This window comes from Aedes aegypti, chromosome 3 (assembly GCF_002204515.2).
Source record: "Aedes aegypti strain LVP_AGWG chromosome 3, AaegL5.0 Primary Assembly, whole genome shotgun sequence".
In the NCBI taxonomy this organism is placed as follows: Eukaryota; Metazoa; Arthropoda; class Insecta; order Diptera; family Culicidae; genus Aedes; species Aedes aegypti.
The window spans coordinates 141,161,102-141,185,435 of NC_035109.1; the positions used below are offsets into that span (position 1 = coordinate 141,161,102).

A 24,334-nucleotide genomic window follows, 5' to 3' on the forward strand; every position below is an offset into this window, starting at 1 on the left:
TACCGAAAAGTTCATATGCGCCAATTGCGAGGGCAATCATAAGTCAATTTTTTTGGGCTTGCCCTTCGCGTAGACGAGTCGTCGAGGCTCGTGCCAGGCAGATGAAAGATAATATCCGTTACGATAACGGTCGTATCCGGAATTTGCCTGGTAGAGTATCGAACAATGCTCATTTTTCAGTTATCCCAAGTAACACAGAAAACATCATATTGAGCAGATATCTGAAGATGAAGTCTATTCAGGTCTTAAAGATAAAATCCAATACAACTTTGGTTTTAAAATCGTTTAGGAGATGTGCTATAACCGACAGCTTTGCACGAGGATTCGTAGTAGAAACTCCGGACGAGATACCGAGCAAAGAAAACACTTCTTACTTGTTCGTTTGCTCACAACTTAGTGACAGTTTATTTGCTCTCATTTCCTGACTGGATTTCAATGACAACTAACGCTAATAGACAGGTCATGGAATAGTATTGTGCGATATAATACAGATCAGTGCATTTAAGGTCAAATCCCAACAGCTTTCCCCCCCTTAACAGAATTGTGTCCTAACACATACATAGAATTCAACACAAAAAGTTAGTAGTGTTAGTCACAAAGGTCATTACAGATTCAACCGTTTTGGTGGTTTTCTGATCCTTGAGGATCTACGAGGTGTCTCGTTCCTATATTGCACTGACCTGTCTACCACCTGTGGTAGTACTCGCGTTTCGCTCAGAACCTTTTCGACAGTCGGTCTCGATGATGTAGTGGGTTGATTGGCTGGCTCTTCCGCAACTGGTTGGGGTTCCATGCTCAGAGTTGGATGGGCTGTTGATAGTAGACGTGGTAGAGTGTCATTGCTGCATTCAAAGGAACTTGGTTGGTTTGTGCAAGAAGTCGTTGGATCGCGTCGTGATCTGTCAAAGAACTCCGTCCAAGAATCGGATTCAGGTTTCTCCTTCATTGGACCCGCTCTCATTTGATCCACATGGCGTTTCCAGATTCTGCCGTCGTCCAATTCGATCATGTAGTGGAGCTTGCCCAATCTTTCAGTAACCGCACCGAACTTCCACTTAGAGGATCCTAAGAAGTCACGCACAGCTACCCTTTCGTTGATCGCAAAACGTCTCACGCTCTCTTCGCCTCCACGGAATGATTCTTCTGGTACACAGGCAGGGACCAGTAAATCGAGTCTGGATTTCATCTGTCTCCCAAACACAAGCATAGAAGGGGACTGTCCCGTCGCTGGGTGAACTGTTCTGCGATATGCCATTAAAATTTTGTACAGCTCGAACTGGACGTCTTTCCTTTCACATTTCAGTGCCTTCAGTTTATCCTTAAAGGTTTGAACAAACCGTTCAGCCTGACCGTTCGTGGCTGGGTGGTATGGAGCACCCATTTTGTGCGCGATGTTGTTCCGTTTCAAAAAAGCCTGGAATTGGTCCGAGGTGAACTGGACTCCTCGATCGCTGACGATGATCGATGGAACTCCGTAAGTCACGAAGTATTCTCGCAGTCGGTTGATGGTGGTATCCGTTGTCATATCTGGAATGATCTTAACCTCCGGCCACTTGGTATACGAATCCACAATCACGAAGTAGTACAGTCCAAGAAATGGCCCAGCAAAGTCAATGTGGATACGCTGGAATGGTTCCGACGCTTTTTCCCAACAGTGCGGAACGACCTTCGCCGGATTCTTTCGGACTCTGGCACACTCGCTGCAATCTCTCGACAGCTCCTCAATATCGTGGTCGATAGTCGCCCACCAACAATACGATCGCGCCAATGATTTCATTCTGGATACACCGAAGTGACCCGTGTGCAGCTCTTCCAGCACTCGTCGTCGCAGTTTGGAAGGGATGTAGACCCGTATGCCTCTCATCAGACAGCCCTTCTGGATCGAAAATTCGCTTTGGTTGATGCCGAATCTGTCGCGTCCCTCAACGTTCCTTCCCACTTTTAGGCCTTGCACCAAATTTTTCACATTCACGTCCTCCTTAGTGCACTCCGCTAGTTCCTCTGCGGTTACAGGCAACGTTTCAATTTGGTTAACCTCAACAAGATCCACTTCCTCGATCCGGTGCTGGTTATTCACATCTTCAATCGGCAGTCGAGACATTGCGTCCGCATTCGCATTCTCCTTTGAACCCCGGAACCTTATCTCGTAATCGAACGACTCCAGGAAGACGGCATAGTGCTGCATTCGCAAGGCACTCAGGGTCGGAAGTCCTTTATGCGGCGCCAAGATTTGAGCAACGGCTTTGTTGTCGGTAACGAGGGTGAATCTACGGCCAAAGAGGTATTGGTAAAACTTTTTGACCCCAAATATGATCGCATAGGCCTCTTTGTCGACTTGGATGTAGTTTTGTTGCGATCGGTTTAAAGTTTGAGAGGCATAGTGGATCGGCCTCTCGGTTCCATCCGGGTACAGATGACTCAATACTGCACCAACACCATAAGGAGAGGCACCAGTAGCCAGTACAAGCGGAAGTTTCGGATCGTAGTGTACTAAACTCTATCTATACCTTTTGATCCCATTTGAACGATACATTCTCTTTCAGGAGGTTGTTGATGGGGTAAATACGGGTACTCAAGTTCTTCAAGAAACGGCCGTAATAGTTTATTAACCCCACGAACGCTCTGACTTGCTCACGGTTGCACGGTTTCGGCATCTCCTGGATAGCGTCTACTTTGGTTTGCATCTTCCGTATTCCCTCTTTATCGACCACAAACCCGCAATACTCTATGCGATCTGCAAAGAAATCACATTTCGCCACGTTCAGCCGGAGGCCGTGCTCGTCCAGCCGTTGTAGGACCATGTTCAGCCGCTCCAGATGAGTATTATTATCTGAGCCAGTCACCTTGATGTCATCTAAGAAGACCGAGACTCCGGGAATATCACCCAACAGCTGCGAAATCTCCCGCTGGAAAATCGCCGGCGCGGACGACACACCGTACATCAGGCGCGTTGGCTGATAGAGGCCCAGATGTGTATTCAGGGTTAGTAGTTCACGATCTTCTTCTCGTACTTCCATTTGCAGATAGGCCTGTGCCAAATCCAGCTTCGTGAATTTCTTGCCACCGGCCATATTTGAGAACAGCTCGTCAATGGTCGGCAATGGATGTTCGTCGACCAGGATGCATTTGTTGACTGTCACCTTATAGTCTCCGCACAAACGCACTCGGTCCGCTGACTTCATAACGGGAACCACTGGAGTTGCCCAAGCACTACGTTCCACCTTCTTCAGAATTCCGCTTTCTACCATACTCTTGATTTCACGCTCCACAGCGTCCCGAATCGCGAAGGGAATAGTACGCGCTTTTATAAAAACGGGTTTGCTGTTCGGTTTAACATGAAGCGTAGCCTGGAAACCCTTAATCGTACCCACCGACGAATCGAACACCCGAGGAAAACGTTCAATCAAATCCTTCACAGCACCAGACAACGGTTTCTCAGGAGTACGAACCGCGACAGCTCCCACGCAAGACACCGGATTCCTTATGATTTCATTCCAGTCAACGTTTAGCTCCCTCATCCACTCACGGCCCAGCAAAGGATGACGATCAGAATTTACAACAAACAAGCGCAACGAGTTCGAATTACCATTATGTTGTACCTCCGCTTTCACATAACCACAAACCTCGATCTTATTTCCGCAGTAGCTGATCAGCTCCACGTCGGTCTTGAGCAACGGCAGCCCGTCCAGGTAGACCCCCTTGTCGGCAAGGCTCATGAGCGAAACGGGAGACCCACAATCTACCTCGAATTGAATGACCCGCTTGTTTACATTCAGCGGTAGCACAATTTTGGACAATGATTTTGACTTTTCAACTTTACAAATCTCAAGAGTAAGAACTTCATCTACCTCTGACTCACTCTGTTCTTCCCTTTCCTCCTCACTACTGCTACCCTTATCAACCAGATTCGTATGCATTTTAGTTTTCGTTTTCTTTTGAATATATTTACCCTTCTTTGATTGTCCCCCCTGCGATTGGAATTTGAGGCACACTCGTTTGAGATGTCCTTCGATATTGCAAAAAGCACAGACGGTCTCTTTGTGACGACATACACTCGCCAAGTGGGCCTCACTTCCACATCGATAACATTTCTTTTTAGTAGTGTTAGTTACCTTGAAAGATCGCCGCTCGGTGTAGTTCACGTCGTGTGATCGCTTTTCGAGAACCTCCGCTCCTTCACCCGACGCTTCCATCGAGAGTGCAATGTCCAGGGCCTTCTCAAATATCAGGTTCTTCTCCTCAATTAGTCGCGACCGAATCCTTTTCGACCGCAACCCGAACACCAGCTGGTTGCGTAGCTCGTTCTTCAGGTAATTGCCGAATTTGCAGAACTTCGCTTCCCGTTGTAGCTCCGTCACGAATTCCTTTACGGTTTCTCTCTCCTTCTGTGTGCGGTTGCGAAACTTCCACACTTCCACCATTTCAAGCGGCTCCGGGTCGAAAAATGCGCCTAAAGCAGTAACGATCTCGGCGTACGTTTTCGTCTCCGGCTCGATCGGGCTCATATGGTCACATAGTAAATCGTACGTCGTTGGCCCCATATAGTGTAGGAGGTAGTCTTTATGGCGATCTGGTGGCACAACAAACATCCGAAACCCGCCCTCCAAACGTTTCACCCATCTCGCCCACTTTCCGTTCTCCTTCTCGAATGGTTCCATGGCGAAATTAGGCGCAACGGGTGGCGGAAAAGCAGCAGCAGCGGCGGCAGGATCACCACCAGCAGCAGGGGCGGCGGCGGTGGCAGCGGCGGCGGCCGCGGCCTCGGCGGCCCTAGCAGCATCGTCTCTTTCATCGTCCGACATTGTCTACGTTGGATGTCAGCAGTAGCAAGTAGCACAAACACGGTCGTCGATCGATCGTTGCAGCAGCAGCAACATGGAACGTCCACACAGCAACAACTTCCCGTCGCACTTCAGCTGGTACACACACTGTTTTTCGTTTGTACGCAGCTATACGTGTATTTGTTTCAGCAAATCACACCGTCGTCTCGACCGCGACCGTCGTCGTCCGGGAGTGCCCCCTTTCGTAACGCTAGTGAGGTTAGAAATGGCACGTTCTCCTTCGTAGATGAAATTCTCCTTCGGAATCGGCCTTCCCGGTGAATCTTCCGGTAACGCAGACTTTCACCGTCCCGGGTCGGTTCCACCGTCCTTCGCGTAGGATTTCTCCGTTATCGTCGCCAAACTGCTATAACCGACAGCTTTGCACGAGGATTCGTAGTAGAAACTCCGGACGAGATACCGAGCAAAGAAAACACTTCTTACTTGTTCGTTTGCTCACAACTTAGTGACAGTTTATTTGCTCTCATTTCCTGACTGGATTTCAATGACAACTAACGCTAATAGACAGGTCATGGAATAGTATTGTGCGATATAATACAGATCAGTGCATTTAAGGTCAAATCCCAACAAGATGTTTACGAAAAACATAATAATCTGGCAAACTAGAAATGCCATTCGTGTTATATTCCTGGTCAATTTATGTATATATCACTTGGCTAAATCTTTCCACACAACCAAAAATTCATCGAAGTAGTTTTAGTTATAAAGATGCTCCTGAAAACACGATCATTGGATTCAACAAAAATAAAACATATTTAGCACATCCCATATTGATCTGTTGTGATGAAGATGTTATAATGATGATTTTTTCTGTCAGTTGTAGAACATATTTAGCATTGGCTGAATGTCAACAGGTGCTCTTCGAATTTGGATGCAGTTAATTGTAGATTGAAGTCAATGAAAAATTGTTGCGAACATTCAAGCAAAATGATAATTCATGCAAACGAAAATTACAGAAAATACTCACAAAAATAGTTTATCCAATAAAACGCGCCAGGTGCTATCTATGGTGAATGAACAGTTTCAACGACGATATTTGGCATCGTAGATGAGTGAAACAGCATGCTTCGAGCTTGTGAATTTGCTGTTGTGGACATGTATTTTATACGTAAACCGTAACGTCATTCAGAACACAACATTTTTTTTTCTTCTATCTCTACCAAAGCAATGACGTAATACATTACCGTTCAAAATAATAATAAATGTACAATTTTTAAAGCGAGCAATTCACAAATTAACGCCAATACAATGACGATTTCTAGCACGGAAACCAAGTATTAGTTCGACCCCATCTTTAGGTTTAGTATATTTTGAGCACCACATTTGTATTAATAAGAAAACACATCGAATTGCCATAGGTATATTATAAATAACCATTACAAACACTTTTCATTTGCACTGTACACTTCTGGTAGGGGTCACCATGCTTCTCGACTGCCGTTCAGACAAAAAATCAACACAATTTGATTGATTTCACGCACCACGAATTGCAATTGCGCATCTAATGAACGGCGCGTTAATAATCAATGAGTACAACACTCAATTTCACTGCAAATCTAACCCGGCACATAAAATATCATACACTTAGTACACGAAAGTCGTCTTATTTTTGCTTATTTGAAACTAGTTAGAAGAAATAATATGCTTCATGATTTTTGTTTTGATCAAGGTACTTGCAATTGAAATCACTGTTTATTTTTGTTTTGTTTTCGATTTATTCAGCTGTCAACATATTTCAAGCAAATCACAATATGTGCTTGTATTCTCTCATTCTAGATTACGTCTAAATATCTTGGTTATAACATACTGGTGTCTATTATGTATTATATAACTTTGATAAAACTAATCAGAATGCTTCCAGAAGTATGAAATATGTATTGTAAAACATCTGTTGAGACGAGGAAGATGTTTTAAAAGCCTTCAGATTTGCGCTTTTTCGGTTATAAATGTGCATGAAATTTGGTATTGGACATTCGAACCAAAACAGCGGTTATGTACGAAAGGTGTATTATGAACATATTTATGACCAATTGTGTTACTTGGGTAACGATCGCTTGAATAGGAATCATACCCATCAGATGGATTATAATCATGCTCATTCACAAACTAATGTTATTCTGTCGGGTAGCCGTTCGAATCTTTTAATTTCGAATGTATCTACCCAAGGAAAATCCTTTGCCGATATTGTAGCAGGTAATTTGAACTCCTCCCCTTTTTCATACTACGAGTACCCGTTCTAATTAATTAAAATCAAATGAAAAAAACCCTGCCGTCCGCCTCTTCGTCTACCGAAAATTCTAACGGAAAATCATCAAATGTTCCCACTTCAAGTGTTATGTCTGCCTCTGATTTTAATTTTCTAACTGAACAATTGAATCTAATGATTGATGCAATGTTCAAAGCCACTGAAGCAGTCTAAGTCGGTGTAAAATTTACTAATCAAATTGTTATTGAATCACGTTTTTGTAATGGATCCAATAAATAATAATTTATATATTTTACATTGGAATGCTCGTACTCTGAATGGTAAAGAGGACGAGCTGTTTAATTTTCTTACAGCTAACAATGTACATATAGCGGTTATTACTGAAACGTATTTGAAACCTGGATCCAATCTCAAAAGAGATCCTAACTTTTTTGTTTATCGTTATGATCGACTTGATGGGGACATGTGGGGAGTTGCAATAATTATTCTGAATGATAATTTATTCATATGCGTATAAAACATCAATTGTTTTCGTCATTTGAAACTAAAGTTTTTGAAACTTTAGGTGTTTCAGTTGAAACACAGCTTGGTAAATATACTTCCATAGCTGCCTATTTGCCTTTTCAATGCTTTGGACGGCAAGTTAATTTGCTCCAAACTGACTTGCGAAAATTGACTCGCAATAAGTCAAAATTCATTGTCATTTTGAAGTCCATCGGTCATGAAATAATTCTCAAAGTAATTCCAACGGCAGAATTTTATTTGATGAGTGCTTTTTAGGATATTTCTCAATTAAATTCCTTGATTGCCATACATGTTTTTCCTCTTCTAGAAATCCATCTACGATTGATTTGGTCTTAACCGACTCTAGTCATCTTTGTAGCCAACTGATTACTCATGCTGATTTTGATTCTGATCATGTCCCTGTTACATTTCAAATATCCCAAGAAGCGATTCTCAATCCTATCAGCTCGACTTTCGATTATTTTCGAGCCGACTGGAATATATATGAAACATATATTGACTCTAATCTTGATGTTAACATATCTTCACAAACAAAACCAGATATTGACAATGCTCTTGAAACTTTAACAAATTCCGTGATCATAGACGATGATCTTAAACACTATATCCGGCAATTTCAAGCGCACTCGCGATCCTGCTATGAAAATTATATGGCAGGATTTGCAGAAAGAAATCAAGAAACGTTTTGCACAATTAAGAAACAAAAATTTAGAAAATAAAATTTCTCAATTGGACACTGGCTCTAAGCTCTTTTGGAAATTATTAAAATTTTGAAAAAAAAACCTCTAAAGCCAATACCGGCATTGAAAGAGGGAAACAAATTATTACTAACTAATTGCGAAAAAGCTCAAAAACTTGCTATGCAGTTTGATAGCGCACACAATTTTAATTTAGGACTTACTAGTCCAATTGAAAACCAAGTTACTCAGGACTAAGAAAATATTCTCAACCAAGAAAACATTTTCGAAAATTCCTGGTAGACTGATTTGGGAGAAGTGAGAACTATTATTAAAAAAATCAAAAATATGAAAGCTCCTGGCGATGATGGAATTTTCTAGTTATCGTCCAATCAGTTTGCTTTCCTCCATCAGTAAGCTTTTTGAAAAGGTTATTTTGAACAGAATGGAGGTCCACATCAACGAAAATTCAATTTTTGGCAATGAACAGTTCGGATTCCGTCATGGACATTCGACCACTCATCACCTTTTACGTGTAACAAATTTGATCCGTTCCAATAAATCTGAAGACCAGTAGAATGTCTTGCTCTTCTAGACATAGGAAAAGCATTCGACAGTATTTGGCATGAACTTAAATTTTCCAACATACATTGTTAGAATAATTCAAAGTTATCTGTCAAATCGTACACTTCAGGTTAATGAGCAGAACTCCAGGTCTGAAAGACTTCCTGTAAGAGCTGGTGTTCCTCAAAGCAGTGTTTTGGGACCAATATTATACAATATTTTCACATCTGACTTACCTGAGTTACCTCAGAGATGTCAAAAATCCTTGTTTTCGGATGACACAGGCCTCTCTGCCAAAGGACGAAGTCTGCGTGTCATCTGTAGTCGATTGCAAAAATGATTGGATATTTTTACATCATACCTGCAAAAATGTAAGAATTCTCCTAATGTTTCCAAAACTCAACTAATAATATTCCCACAAAAACCAAAAGCTCTATATTCGAAACCTTCAAGTAGACATGTTGTCACGATGAGAGGAGTTCCAATAAATTGGTCAGATGAAGTTAAGTATCTAGGGCTCATGCTAGATAAGAATTTAACTTTCAAAAATCACATTGAGGGCATTCAAACCAAATGTAACAAATATGTTTAATGTATCTATCGCCTTATTAATAGAAAATCAAAACTTTGTCTTAAGAACAAGCTTTTGATATTCAAACAAATTTTCAGGCCTGCCATGTTGTATGCTGTACCAATATGGACTAGCTGTTGTAATACCAGGAGCTCTGCAGAGAATTCAAAAAAAAAAATTGAAAATGATTCTGAAGCTTCCCTGGTTCCCTGGTATAATGCCATTGAGTTACATAGAATATTCAATGTTGAAACATTGGAACAAATGTCAAAAAAAAAATTAATTATTTCAGGCAAAAATCTTTATAATCTTCTATTGCCACGATTAATGCGTTATATGTTTAGGTTAAGTTAGGTTAAGTAAATTAAAAACGAAATTTTTTCCCTTTTAAGCAGGTGAAATCAACTCACCTGTAAAAAATCTGAACTGCTACGGCAAATGAAATGTAATATGTTGTTAACAAAATGTTAATAAAATCTTAAATTTGTTTTACCAAACTAGTGTTGTCTAATAACACAGAACACCTAGATATAAGAAATGAATGTAATGTTTGGAATGATACTAATAAAGAAATTCAAAAAAAGAAACCAAAATATCTGCATTATTCGCTGTAATACTGAAATTTATCTATTCAATGAAATATCGGAGCTATCGCTGAGATATAGTCGAGAACCCATTTAAACGTTTTTGATCCAGGGGCTTCACGTTACTTTTTTGATCGCGTTGTTCCTAGTGTTAAAAACATCAATCTCAAATCCGTGTCCCACCCTAAAACATGAAAAAAGCAATTTCAATGTACTCGCGATTCTGATATGAAAATTATATGGCAGAATTTGCAAAAAGGAATGAGTAAAAACGATTTTAAAGTACTGATCCTGCAGTGATGGTTGGAGCCGTTTTTCGACTAGCTATCGTACTGATAATGCATTAGCACAGCCCCTCCTCCCTCATCAGATAATTTTCTTTTTATGCCATGACGAAAAAAAAACGGTCTCGCTATAAACACAAGAACATAAAACCTTTTTTGCAGAAGTGTTTCCGGGGTATGTTGGAGCACTGGGAGTCCCTTGGCCATTCGTCCTGCATGCAACTGGCTATCCGTCCGTTCTGGTTTATTTTCTTGTTTTCCTTTTCACCGAGCCATGTCTAATCGTATCAAATGAATGGCGTTCCTCTGTGAAAACAACTTCCAACATAGCCCTAGTTGGCCCATGAACGTATGCTTTATGTAGTGTAGTTTAGGCATAGCTGGACATCCAACAGCCCGTACCGTATAAATAGAGTACAGACAGACACATTGTGCTAATTCGCTTTATTAATATTCTCTTTATTTTCTCCTCTATTCCACCAGGAAACTGTTCCAACAAATCTTCGTGGCTCGCAAACAAAGTCGTCCTGAGAACGTGAGGAGATTCGAGAAATGAACGACTAATGAAGGTAAGATGATGTGGCAAAAATAATGACGGCGTTGGCGGAATTTTCTTTTATCGAAGGAATCCACCGACGACCGTGTAAGATCTTTATGAATTTAGACATGAATTCAGGCTCTGAAAGGATTACGGAAATTGGTGGTCGGTTTATGGAACGCATCCATCATCGCATCACCATTCCGAATAAGTAACATGTGCGTAGGCTGTGTACCCCAGTCAAAAAAAACGTATTATGACGAAACTTGGTCTTCCCGGGAGAAAAAGCGACGACGCTCCGATGTCACACACATGTGCACAAAGTGGCGTCTCGTCGTCGTAATGTCAAATCCATCTTATCTGTCTCTGCCACCCAGAAAAGCCCGATGAAATGTGATCGAGGCAAAGCTTGGGACTGCGCGCGAATGCCACATGTTGCTGTCATACCTTTAACTTGGCTGCCGCTAGGCGAAATTTGATAATCCCTCCATTCACCGGTTGGCTTCACAGTGTCATTTGAAAGTTTTTTTTATGTTCACCGTTGTATATGCTCTACACATGGGTCCGCTAGTAAAGAGGTTGTCGTGCCATAAATGGATTACATTGCAATTTTGAGGTATTATTTACAGATAAACGCAGTCATGCGTAAAATTGCGGAATGTTACATGTTTTGGAAGAGCTTGAAAATGTATGGAAATAACTTTGGATGGCAAAAAGTCAGTGCTTTTAACTTAGAGATTACTTTTTTGAAACTTGTTACTGAACAGCCCATTTGATACCTGGATTATAAGCAGAAAACATGTTTTCATTCAATCAAGAAACTTCCAGAAAGTAGCTTATCATTTTTAGTTGATATATTTAACAAATGTTTTCATTCAATCAAGAAACTTCCAGAAAGTAGCTTATCAAATGTTAGCAGTTGGCAGTTTTCCTGAAAAATGGGAAAATGCCAAGATTGTACCAACTTTAAAACCAGACAAAAATCCTGCAGAAACTTTAGTGTCTAATCAGTTTGCTTTCCTCCATCAGTAAACTTTTCGAAAAGGTCATTTTGAACAGAATGAAGGTCCACATCAATGAAAAGTCAATTTTTGCCAATGAACAGTTATGATTCCGACATGGACATTCGACCACTCATTAACTTTTACTTGTAACAAATTTGATTCGTTCCAACAAATAAAGGTCTTGCTTCGTAACAATTCTACTGGTCATGCTCTTCTAGACATAGAAAAAGCATTCTACAGTGTTTGACATGAAGGCTTGATTGTTAAATAGAAAACCTTTAATTTTCAAACGTACATTGTAAGAATATTAAAAAGTTTTTTTTTGTCAAATCGTACAATCCAGGTAAATTATCAAAATTCCAAGTCTGAAAGACTTCCTATAAGAGCTGGTGTTCCTCAAGGCAGCATTTTGGGACCAACATTATACAATATTTTCACATCTGAATTACCTAAGTTACCTCTGGAACAGAGTTGTTAACAATCACGGTAGTCAACACGTTTTCGTTGATATTCGGCAGCGCTTCCCAAACATTCACAACATGAGCGATCAAACGAATGTCGGGAAGAAAGATGTCAATTCAATGATAACAACAGCTTCGGTTGGAAACATCAGGGTTTTGTTTGTTTCTGACATTTTTCGTAATAGTGGTTATCACGCCCAATGGTATGGGTGCCCTAGTGTAGATGTAGTTGTGAACCTTAGAGGAAAACAATATTCTCGATTTTCAATCTACTGTCCGTCCTGTATGTGAGAGGTGACGGTAGCGGACGAATGTATAACAATAAAACGACTGCAAACCATGGCAACGAAACAAACGTTGCAAAAAAGGTCGAATGTTTATAACACTGCTCAGGAATGTCAAAAATCTTCGTTTGCGGATGACAGAGGTCTCTCCACCAAAGGACAATGCCTGCGTGTCATCTGTAGTAGATTGCAAAAAAGTTTGAATATATTTTCTTCATACTTGCAAAAATGAAAGATTTCTCCCACTGCTTCTTAAACTAAACTTGTAATATACTCACATAAACTATAAACCCTTTATTTGAAACCTTCCAAGTAGACATGTTGTCACGATGAGAGGGGTTCCGAAAAAATGGTCAGATGAACTTGAGTATCTAGTGTTAGGTGTGATCGTAGCACACCGTGCTAAATTTGAATTTAGAATTGTAACTATTAACAATCAAATTTTCAATCACAGCAACCTGCGCGTTACTCGAGCATAACTCGGTCTCTTTTGCCGTGAACCGTAGAGTAGTGAAGACGTGAATAAATTTTCTCTAAGTAATTTGTGTAAAACCACGTTTTTCACTGTTCCGACTGATCCCGAAACACAACATTTAGCGCTCATAATAGATAAAAAATAAGCTTTCAAAAATCACATTGTGAATTGAAAAAAGCCTCTTAAATTCGTAAGGAAAACGTTATAATATGTAAATCGATGGCCAAAATTGGTAATATGAAAGTAACTAGAAAACTAACATGTTCGTCGTCTCTCAAAATACACTTCAAATTTCCAAAGTTACAAACACATCTGTGAAGCGATTGGTTATCAATCATGCACGTCACACATTACCGCAGCAGAGCAGGACCACACATATGAAGCAGGAGATAGAGCTAACATGCTCCGTTCTCCTCAATCATAATGCCATTCATTATGCCGCAACATGTTCGCAGCAATGTTTCCGAACTCACTCATCGGACACACCGAATATTTCATTCTGGTCCCTATGCATGGCTGCTGGCGACTACTATGTTTACTTTCCAAGTGATGAATAATTTATGTGACGATTTCCCGTCGGTTTTTTTTCGGCACTTCATACCATCCCATCGGAAAGTCGTCCAGTTCAGTCTGTACGGTATGGCACATCAGTATGTTGGGAAAAATATTAGCGTGCCCTAGGAAAGGGATAACTAGCAGTAGTTTATATAAAAACCGCCAATTAAATAATTCAAAAACAAGCAGCAATTGGTTAAGCATTATATATTAAAAATAACAAAATAACATTTCCAAATATTTTTTTCAAAAATTGTAGTGAAAATCAGAAATAAATTTCAACAATTAAAAAATATCTTAATAATATTGAAAATAAGCACCATATTATTGGAAATTTTCCGTACAAAATTATCCTTTTATCAGTAGCTTCATTTTTTTAACCACAAAAGATCAATTGCGATAACTTATTGTTTGTCAATATTTTTGAACCATTTTTTTCACAAGTTGTCGAACACTTTAATGTTTTCAGAATCTGTTTCAAATATATTCCGATATTCTTTGGTGGACTGACACTACTTGTTTATATTTTCAAGCAGTTTTTGTTTTTAGTCAATTACACAAAAAATGTGGGTTTTTCAATGTCAGGTAATAAGTAGCTTCTATAAAAAAATCATACAAATATGATGAGTTGACTCCAAGGAATCTTAAAATTACAATTTGATGTTTTTTTTTTAAACTTTCAAGAACTTTTTCGGCTGGGTTGGTACCATAAACAAAAATGCTCATTACTCAAAAACGGCTGTACCAATTTGTTTCATTTTTTCACAACAGACTCTCATCAAGGTATTGCTTCGAAAAGCGATTAGCCGAACGTGAAAAAATCTGTAGTCTGAGATATTTACGTGGGTTATGGCTACGGGTCGGTCCCCCAAGGAATTACGAAAAATCTCTAGATTTCGATGACCAATGAACAAGCGACACAGATTCTAAGAGTAGAAGAGTTTTCTTATTTTTCAATGTTCATTTGTATAACCGGAAACAGGAAAATATGAAATTTTTCAGTGTTTTTCTGAAATCTTTTGATTGCTAATCTTGTTAAAACTATTGCTTTTGTCTTATTATTTTTTTGTCTACTTATTATTTAATCTCAGAGTGCTCGACTTCTTGAACTGCTTGTTAATTTGGCTGCCTCAGTATGTCTCCAGTCTGTCAGTGCCAACTGTTGGAGTACGAGTACCTACAAAACTGCGCTGGATAATTTGTAGTTCAATCAACTACGTGGCAATCGGCGCCCAAATGATGGTTCCGTACCTCTCCTCTTGCTAGCCGTTTCCGATTTTCCACATTTATCGCACTTTCAAGTGTAGCAGGGGTCTTCTGTTGGAAGCGCAGAGGAGGAAGTTTTAAGGTGAAACTCCGTTGAATCCACAAATTTTAATGTAAATGTAGTGGTAGGCACAACATTATTCTCTTATTTCTGAGTAGTAGTAAAATATGAATCAAATGTACATCGTTGCCAGTTCATATTATGTTTGTTGTCAGCGTTTGTTTTTCAATTCGCTTTTAAATTGCCGGTTGTCGTACAAAACTTCCAACGATACTGATAACACTGCAACAGCGAAAGTGGACAAAAAATAAAAAAATAAAAAAAGTGAAATATTGTGATAGCGTGATTGTTTTGACCACGGTTTTGCAAAGTTTTGTGTTATTTCTACCAGAAATTTACTGCTACGTGTTCTATAAACTACAATAAGTGAAAGTAAATTGTGTTGGACGTCCTACGTTTAGCAAGAGATAGAAAATCAAGTGAAAAGTGTCCTTAATTTGCCGGTGGATTAATCAAAACAAGCACCAAAATACTCGTCATACGTGTTGAAAATGACCACGAATCGTCAGATTTCGGGCATTATCAGTTGAGAAAACGATTAAGATGGAAAAGTAATCCTGTTCTTATGGCGTGTTAGCAATTTGGCTGTGATTTATTACAGGTAAGTTGCATAATTTGAGAAAAAGCGCAATCCGCTGGCTGAATTTGTCTGTATGCGTGAAGAAGCCATCTTCCCTGCCATGACAGGGATTCTATCCTATATGTCCTTAACGGTAATTTATATCGCTCGTTTCGAGTACTACCATCCCATCAGTATTATTCAATCTATCCTTTGTCACTTGACACTGGATGGTGGCTGCGTGTGGGTCGGTTATCACCGCAGGGGTCTCATTTCAAAGGTTTTTTCTTCCCTGGAGTGGATGCTTGTGAATGGGATGGTTAAGCGTAGGGTACGAAATTTCTATGCGATATTGGAATAAATATGTCGGGTTGTTTAAAATTGGCATTTTTTTAAATTCTTTGCTAGTATCATTCCAAACATTATATTCATTTCTTATATCTAAATTTTCTGTGTTAGAAAACACTACCAACCTAATTTGGTAAAACTAGATCAAGCATTTACTAACATTTTGTAGACAGCATATTGCATTTCATTTGTCGTAGTAGTTCAGAATTTTCACCTGTTCAACCAGTTGATTTCACCAGAGAGAGAAAAAACGTTTTTACTTTACTTAACCTAACGATTTTTATTTAAAATTAATAGTTATTTTATTTGACACTTTTTCCGACGATAATAAATCTTCGAGCTGTTTAGTAAAATACCTATGAGTGGATGAAAAAACGGATTTAGAACTATACCATTTATTTCCACTAGAGTAGATTTCGACCTCAACTGTAAGGCAGTCTTCAGTGTTGACGTGTACTAGACACGACTTTTAGAAAAACATCGCATGCACACTAGACTGATGCAAATTTTAATGTTTTTGCTACCCTATGCTTAAACGATGTCAATTTTGATGAAAATGATTCTCCCAAAATTTGAAATGATTCGGAAGAAATTTGACTGTGCACACGCTATTTGAAGTTTATATGGAAATTACTATGGAAAAAGCAAACCTTTTGTGTTCATTCCTCTAACTGCTCGTTATAATATTTTAGGGAAAAGGGAACACACTCATCTCATGTAAAAACTTTCTAGCTACAACTTTGCCGAAGACCACTTTTTGATTAGACGTCAGGATAAATTGTTATTATTGATAACAAAGTCAAAATCATGCTGAGATGATCATTCAATTACTTTCAGAGCAACACTGCTTTTTTGCTGTAGAATATAGTAGCCTGGATTATTTTGATCTGTTCTTCCCGCCAGAAGCACCACTGTTGCCTGCCGAACAGTTGGTGAAGCAAGCTACATGCAAACCAACTTTATGACGATGAATAACAATTTATCCTGACGTCTAATCAAAAAGTGGCCTTCGGCAAAGTTGTAGCTGGGAAGTTTTGACATGAGATGAGTTTGTTCACCTTTCTATAAAATATTATGATCAAGAGATAGAGGGCTGATCACAAAATATTGACGTTTTCCATAGTAATCTCTATATAAACTTCAAATAACGTGTGCACAGTCAAATTTCTTCGAAATCACTTCTAACTTGGAGGATGCTATTTACCATAATTAAAATCGTTTAAGCATAGGGGAGCTAAAATTTTAAAATTTGCTTCACTCTAATGCACACATTATGTGTGCATACGATGGTTTTCTTCAGGTCGAGTCCCGAGGTCGAAAAAAGCGTATGTGTCAAAGGATACAAACTCTAGTGGAATTAAATGGTATAGTACTAAATTCGGGTTTTTCGTCCACTTATATTTTTCAATGTTAGAACATTGGGTATTCTATGTAACTCATAAGTACTATACCAGAGAGGGAGTTTCTGAATCATTTTAAAATTTTTATTTTGAATCCTTTGCAGAGCTTTCTTCCTGGTATTACAACAGCTAGTCCATATTGGTACAACATACAAAATGGCTGGCTTAAAATTTGTTTGAAAATCAAAAGCTGGTTCTTAAGACAAAGTTTCTATTTTCTGTTAATAAGTGGATGCACGTAACAACACGTCTACTTGAGGGTTTCAAATAAAGAGCTTTTGGTTTATGTGGGAATATTATTAGTTGAGTTTTGGAAGCATTAGGAAAAATCATCTATTTTTGCAAGTATGAAGAAAACGTATTCAAACTCTTTTGCAATCTACTACAGATGACACGCAAGCTTCGTCCTTTGGCGGAGAGACCTGTGTCATCCGCAAACAAGGATTTTTGACATCCCTGAGGTAACTCAGGTAAGTCAGATGTGAAAATATTGTTTAATATTGGTCCCAAAATGCTGCCTTGAGGAACACCAGCTCTTACAGGAAGCCTCTCAGATCTGGAGTTCTGATAATTAACTTGAAGTGTACGATTTGACAGATAACTTTGAATTATTCTAGCAATGTATGTTGGAAAATTAAAGTTTTTAAATTTTACAACCAAGCCTTCATGCCAAACACTGTCTAGAAGAGCAAGACCAGTAGAATAGCCTTCAGATTTGCTGGAACGGATCAAATTTGTTAGGGGAAGGGGTGGTAAAATGAACACCTTAAGGATATCATCTTGTTTCTGATAGAAAAACGAGGATTTGGTATAGTTCTATCGCAAAACATCAAGAATAGGGATATTATTTATAGCAGCGACACAAATTCAGACTGAAAAAGTTAAATTTTCACACATTTTTATCGTTAACAAAAAACGATGCAAATTTTCATTTTACCTGCACTATGTGGGTAAAATGAACAGCTGTTGGTGGTAAAATGAACATCATGCCAAAAACATGGGCAAAACAAATATTTTTGAAAATTTTCATTGCATTTCCGAAAATATATCCATTAATGGTTGTAACCCATTCAAAAAGATATCTGAAGGTATCAGATTTGACATCATATCATAACGATATTGACCTCACTGAAAAACCTCAAGACTCCCGAGCTAAAAGTTACGTCACCGTCAAACGTGGTTTTCTAAAATCTTAGTTTTCGTTGATATTTTCACTTCAATTAATCTCCGTATCAACTCGTACACTTCTATTTATGCGCTAAATCGTCCATGCGTGATAAAAATTCAATCAAATTTTTTTTTCTCGGTAAAAGGCACGGTGTTCATTTTACCACCCCTGTTCATTTTTCCACCACTTCCCCTACACGTAAAAGTTGATGAGTGGTCGAATGTCCATGGTGGAATCCGAACTGTTTATTGCCAAAAATTGAATTTTCATTGATGTGGACCATCATTCTGTTCAAAATGACCTTTTTAAAGAGTTTACTGATGGAGGAACTCAAACTGATTGGATGATAGCTAGAAGCTTCTTCGGGATTTTTGTCGGGTTTTAAAATTGGTTCAACTTTGTCATTTTTCCATTTGTTAGGAAAATATGCTAACTGAAAACATTTGTGATATATATGAACTAAGAATGATAAGCTATTTTCTGGAAGTTTCTTGATGAAGATGTATAAATTTACATTCGCCAGGGGCTTTCATGTTTTTGAATTTTTTAATAATAGTTCTCACTTCTTTCAGGAATTTTCGAAAACATTCTCTTAATTGAGAATGTTTTTGAAGTCCTGAGTAATTTTATATTGGACTAGTAAGTTCTAAATTGAAAAAGGGCGCGCTTTCAAACTGCATAGCAGGTTTTTGAGCTTCTTCGCAATTAGTTAGCAATAATGCTCTTGAGTTTTTTTTATTTAAAATTTAAGATAATTCTCAAAAGGCTTTTAAGTCAGGGTCCAATGATATTTTTTTCAAATTGTTGTTTTTAATTGGGTAAAACGTTTTTTCATTTCTTATTGCAAATCCTGCCATATGATTTTCATGGCAGAATCGCTAGTGTTTTGAAATTGCCTTCCCCTTACGTTCAATAACTTAAGATCATCGTCTATAATCACGGATTCGAATACTTCACATTTTGGTGTTGCAATGCTCCTTGCTTCAACAATGGAATGAGCATTCAAATATATGATAACATCTAGATAACGATCGATGTATGTTTCATATGTATTCCAGTCAGGTCAAAAATAATTGAAAGTGGAGCTGGTAGGATTGAGAATCGCTTCAAAGGATATTTTAAACGTAACAAGGATATGTTCAGAGTCAAAATCAACGTGAGTAATCAATTTGCTGCAAAGGTAACTAGAGTTGGTTAACATTGGCGTCGCTAGATCTTATTTCCGGAGGGGGCCTAGGGGGGCCTAGCAAATTCTTGTTTTACAGAAATGATATCGGTCGCAATAATCACGATTTTCATTAATTTCATAGTTTGTGATTTTGTCTCATACGCTGCACATCAGTGATATTTGTAAAATTCAATTTTATATTTTGTGTTATCCCGTAAAAAGATATTTAAGAATTCTTCCAAAGAATTCACGAGGAATATACTTTCCCGACTAGAGGCTTGTAACAAAAATATAATAAAATTTTATCAGAATATGATATGCATATCATATTATGATATAATTTTGTTAGGCTCCGTTATCCATAGAACATAATAAAACAAAAATATAACATAATGTGTTTTATTTCCCTTTAAGATATTTTTTGTTCATTTTTAACAACTTTATAACAAAATAAATAGATAGTTATGCATTTCAATAATATACAATATTATCGTATATCAAACAGTATTATAATTGTGATACTTTGTATCAAACATTATAACTTGGTTTGATATGTTTTTGATAGAATTAAAACACATTTTGTTATGTTTATGTTACTATTCATACACTTTTTGTTATAATTTTAGTTATTTTAACAACATCCTGCATCAAGTTTGTAACAACCTATGTTCGAAAAAAACTTATAACATAATAACATATGCTGATATAATTTTGTTATGTACCCTTAGTCGGGTTGTGATCTCCAACGAAAGTTTCAGGTTTACAATCATGTGGTTTTTAAAGTTTAAAGTGTTTCTTCTATAAATTACCACGGAGATTTCTTCATGAACTATTTCCGTACTTTTGCAGTGTATTTTCCAAGACCTCCCTTACCAGTTTTCATTGAGCCCCTTCTGGGATTTCCACGGAAAATTATTCCCAGGTTCAGTAGTTCAGTAGATTTTTCCTAAAGCTTCGTTAAGATTTATGATCTTACTAGAAAATCAAATATCTTAAAAAAACTCTCCTAAATAATACCGCTTGGGAAATTCTTCGAAACATTTCTCCAATAAGGTCCTTGTAAGGACGTATTATTACATATTAATTCCAAATGTTGGTTTGGAACATCATCGAGTTGTTCATTTATAATTTGATTTTCAGAAATTACTAAGGAATTCTCAAATTTTCTCAGATAAGCTCTCTGCAGATTTATCTGCAATTTTCACTGACAGTTTTTTTAGATTTCTATGAAAATCAGTTTGGCGTTGCTTGTCGCATTCTTTCAAAACCCCTCTAAAAAATATTGCTGCAAAACTTCTTAAAAAATGCATATAAAAAAAAATTAAACATTTTACATTCCTATAAAGTTTCTAGCGGAATACGTTCAAGTGTTCTGAAAAACTTCCCGGGCAAATTGTTCAGGATTCCTTTGGAGAATTATATTATTATTTCCCCTGAAATGTACTAGGATTCTTCCGAAAAATTTACCAGAGGTTAATCCAAGTACTTTACAGATTTTTTTTCTTTAAACAGTGCTACTGATTCCACGGATGACGTTTTAAATATATATATTTTTTAAATAGATCTACCAAAGGACTTTGTAAATCATTCTTGAACTTCTCAAAAAAATTTTACAGAAATTCAATAATGTTTTCATTTAGAGTGTAGAACTTACTTCACATTTTTGCCGAATGTTAATCCCGGGATTCTTGCTAAAATAAGTAATATAAAGAAATCTACCACTTAAGGACATATCCCCATGAGTACCAAAATGGCCTCTAATATGGCACCTTACTTCCCCCTTCGCTTTCCGCTCCCTCTTCCCACACTTCTCTCAGTGTTTTGGAGAGCGATCACAAAAAATGATTATTTGAAGTTACTAACCTTATTGTAGAGCGGTGGTTTCTTAACTGAAAGCATTCCATAATATGTTTTTCACAAATCACCAGTTTTTGAATGCAAATACGTAGTTATTGCTGTTATTTGTGTTGTAAAATACCACGCACTTCCGAAACACTTCTTCTTCACGCACCGAGATATTGTTGGCTGGCTTTTCGGTGCCCGTTCTAAAGCTCACTTTTAATCGTATTTCTACTCACCGTTGCAATTCAAAAATCTAATGCGATACTTTAAACACTTTGATTATTCACGCACGATGTGCCTGGGAGCAATAAATCACTTATATTAGTCAATTTGTGCTCGAAAACAGCACCGGAACGCGAATTCACTGAGCCAACATTGTATATGATTCGGATGCGCCGCTCTCACTGATTGGAAGTGATGCCAGTTTTTATGTTTGCCATTAGAATGGTTTGGATATTCATACACTTGCCACAACCACGTATTTTACAATTTCATAATACTCAAAAGGTGTACAATGTCACAAGTGTTGCAAAATATTTTTATGCGTGAGAAAAACAATGTACGACGCAATTTAACAGCAAAAATGAATATAAGATATTATACAGTACAATTGACTGTAGAATTCAAATGCATACTGATGGCAACTTTCTCCGTCCGTGAGAAGCGAGAGAAGAGAGGAGAAAACTGCCAAAAATAGTAAACAACACACGCATGGTGTGAAAAATGCTTATAATTTTGGTCAAAAAACATGTTTTCACTACCAAATGAAATAAATTGTGATTTTGAGTTTTTATGAAGTTGTTCATGAATTCATATCGACAATAATACCTTTGTATGAAACGTGTGCAAATAACACTACCTACATAATTTTGTTGGTGGAGGTATACATGAAACATGATGATTTATTTTTGGCCGACGCACATAACATTGTGCTCCACCTTGTTGGGTGGCTCGAGAGGGTGCTTTAGCGGGTGGCTCGAGTGGGTGGCAGCATTATGTTTACGTGCTCAATGAACTTTCACCTTAACCACTCTCCATATTTTGGTTAAAACAAAACTACGCCAGGAATACCTCAATATATTTATAGGGATTTCTTTACAAAATACTCAAAGAATCACTCTTTATCCATATCCAATTTAAATCATATTTCTAAAATAGCATCTACAAAAAAGATTTGGAAGAACTTGTAAAAAAAATTCACCTCCAATCTAATTTTAAAAGGAATACTAAAATACTTAGAAATTGGCAAAGATGGCAAATTCGTAATCTAAAATTTTACTAAATTTAAACCTGTGTCAGTGAATCATCGATTTGTTTTCGGCGAGAAGTAACGTACAATGTTTAAAAATATATTTAAGAGTCCGCAGAAGATGGTCGTAGTATTAAAACTACCGAAACGTCCGGACAATCTGGCAATTCATTTGTACGTTACTTCTCGCCAAAATCAAATCGATGATTCACTGACACATCAAATCCCGGCGATTGAACCATTGATATCAATTTTAAACATAGGAGAAATTATTTGCATTACTTTGAAAATTTATTAAGGATTATTCATGGACTCTAAGAAATAACGTATAGAAATTCTAAAGATTCTTTGAAGTGTTGCTTTTTGGAGTATGGAAAGTTTTTTGTACAAAGTTTTTCAAGAAATTGTCATGCGAAGGAAGGGAAAACAAGAAAAATGTTGAAGTGATTATTTATAATCATTTCTGTTGAGGTGAATAGCTTCAAAGACAACCTCGTCTAAAGAATTTTCGAAAATCAAAAATATCAAGAAGTTCTATCAGAATCAAAATATTAAGAAGTTCAATTCCCCAGAAAGCCTCAAGGAATTCCGCCCTGGAAATGCACAAGAATTCAATCTCAAAATATTAATTCTAACGATAATTGATGAAACTATTTCTAAAGAAATGATTTAAGGGAGTCCTTACTCATTTCTTTATAAATATTTATAAAACTTTTTTTTAAATATTTCTTCACAGATTTCTTTATACGCACGTTTAAAGCGTGCGGAAACAAAAGTATTCTTGGGAATTTTGAACAAATTTCCTCTGAAGATTTGAAGGAAAGAGTCATTTAAAAAATAACTTTTCGTTTTTGCAGAACTTTCAGCGAAATATCCAAGTGCAAGACAATGACGTGACAGAGACAATGAATTTTTTGAGGAAGTGTGGAAGAAAACTTTGAATTTTTGAAAGGTTAAATAACTTTTTCGTCAAATCCGGGAACATGTTCCGGAATCAATTGATGGGTAGATGTAGAAGCCATGTTTGTCCTCCAGGAAGAGTTCACGTTGAAAGCGTGCATACATCTCATACAGTCGACTCTTTACAACTCAATATTCTATAATTCGTTGGATTTTTCGGTCTTATCATCCATCATGTTCTCCATGATTCGATATTTCTATAACTCGATATCTCCACTAGTCGATGTCACATATGAGACAAATTTCCTTCCATAACTCGATATCTTACTAAACGTTCTTTTTATACAGGGAAACATGGCCCACTGGTTTGGAAGTGAATAAAGACTTACAAGTTGTAATAAAAGTTAAAAAAAAAAAACATAAAGATGAAAATATTGATTTTCAGTAAAAATATGTTTTATTATTATTATATTGCTTTCTTACAAAAGTGATTATAAAAGTATTGGAAACACATAAATTTGGTCCTTTAATTTTCGGATTTTTTAGTAGATATATTCTGCCCATAAAGGCATAACTGTACCATATGGAATAAGTGGGCATTGAGAAAAAAGCACTCAAAGTTTAAAATTTGTTCTATCATACAAGTGTTCATAATTTTCTAGTACATTTTCACACGCCATATTCATATGCGAATACCGCAGAGATAACTCATATTGCTTCTATTGTTTAGCAAAAAATATAAACTTGAACACAATTTCCGTTTTGCAGTAGCTATTTGGGTTGAAAGTTCATATAGAGACTGTT

General features: G+C 37.5%; 1 long non-coding RNA gene across 1 annotated transcript in view; it reads left to right on the forward strand.

Moving 5' to 3' along the window:
- LOC110678491 overlaps positions 1 to 24,334 on the forward strand; it is a 175,783-nt gene that overhangs the window by 81,074 nt on the left and 70,375 nt on the right. Inside the window, exon 3 of the long non-coding RNA XR_002501659.1 lies at positions 10,736 to 10,821. This is a non-coding gene — a long non-coding RNA (uncharacterized LOC110678491). The remainder of the gene's footprint in view (positions 1 to 10,735; positions 10,822 to 24,334) is intronic.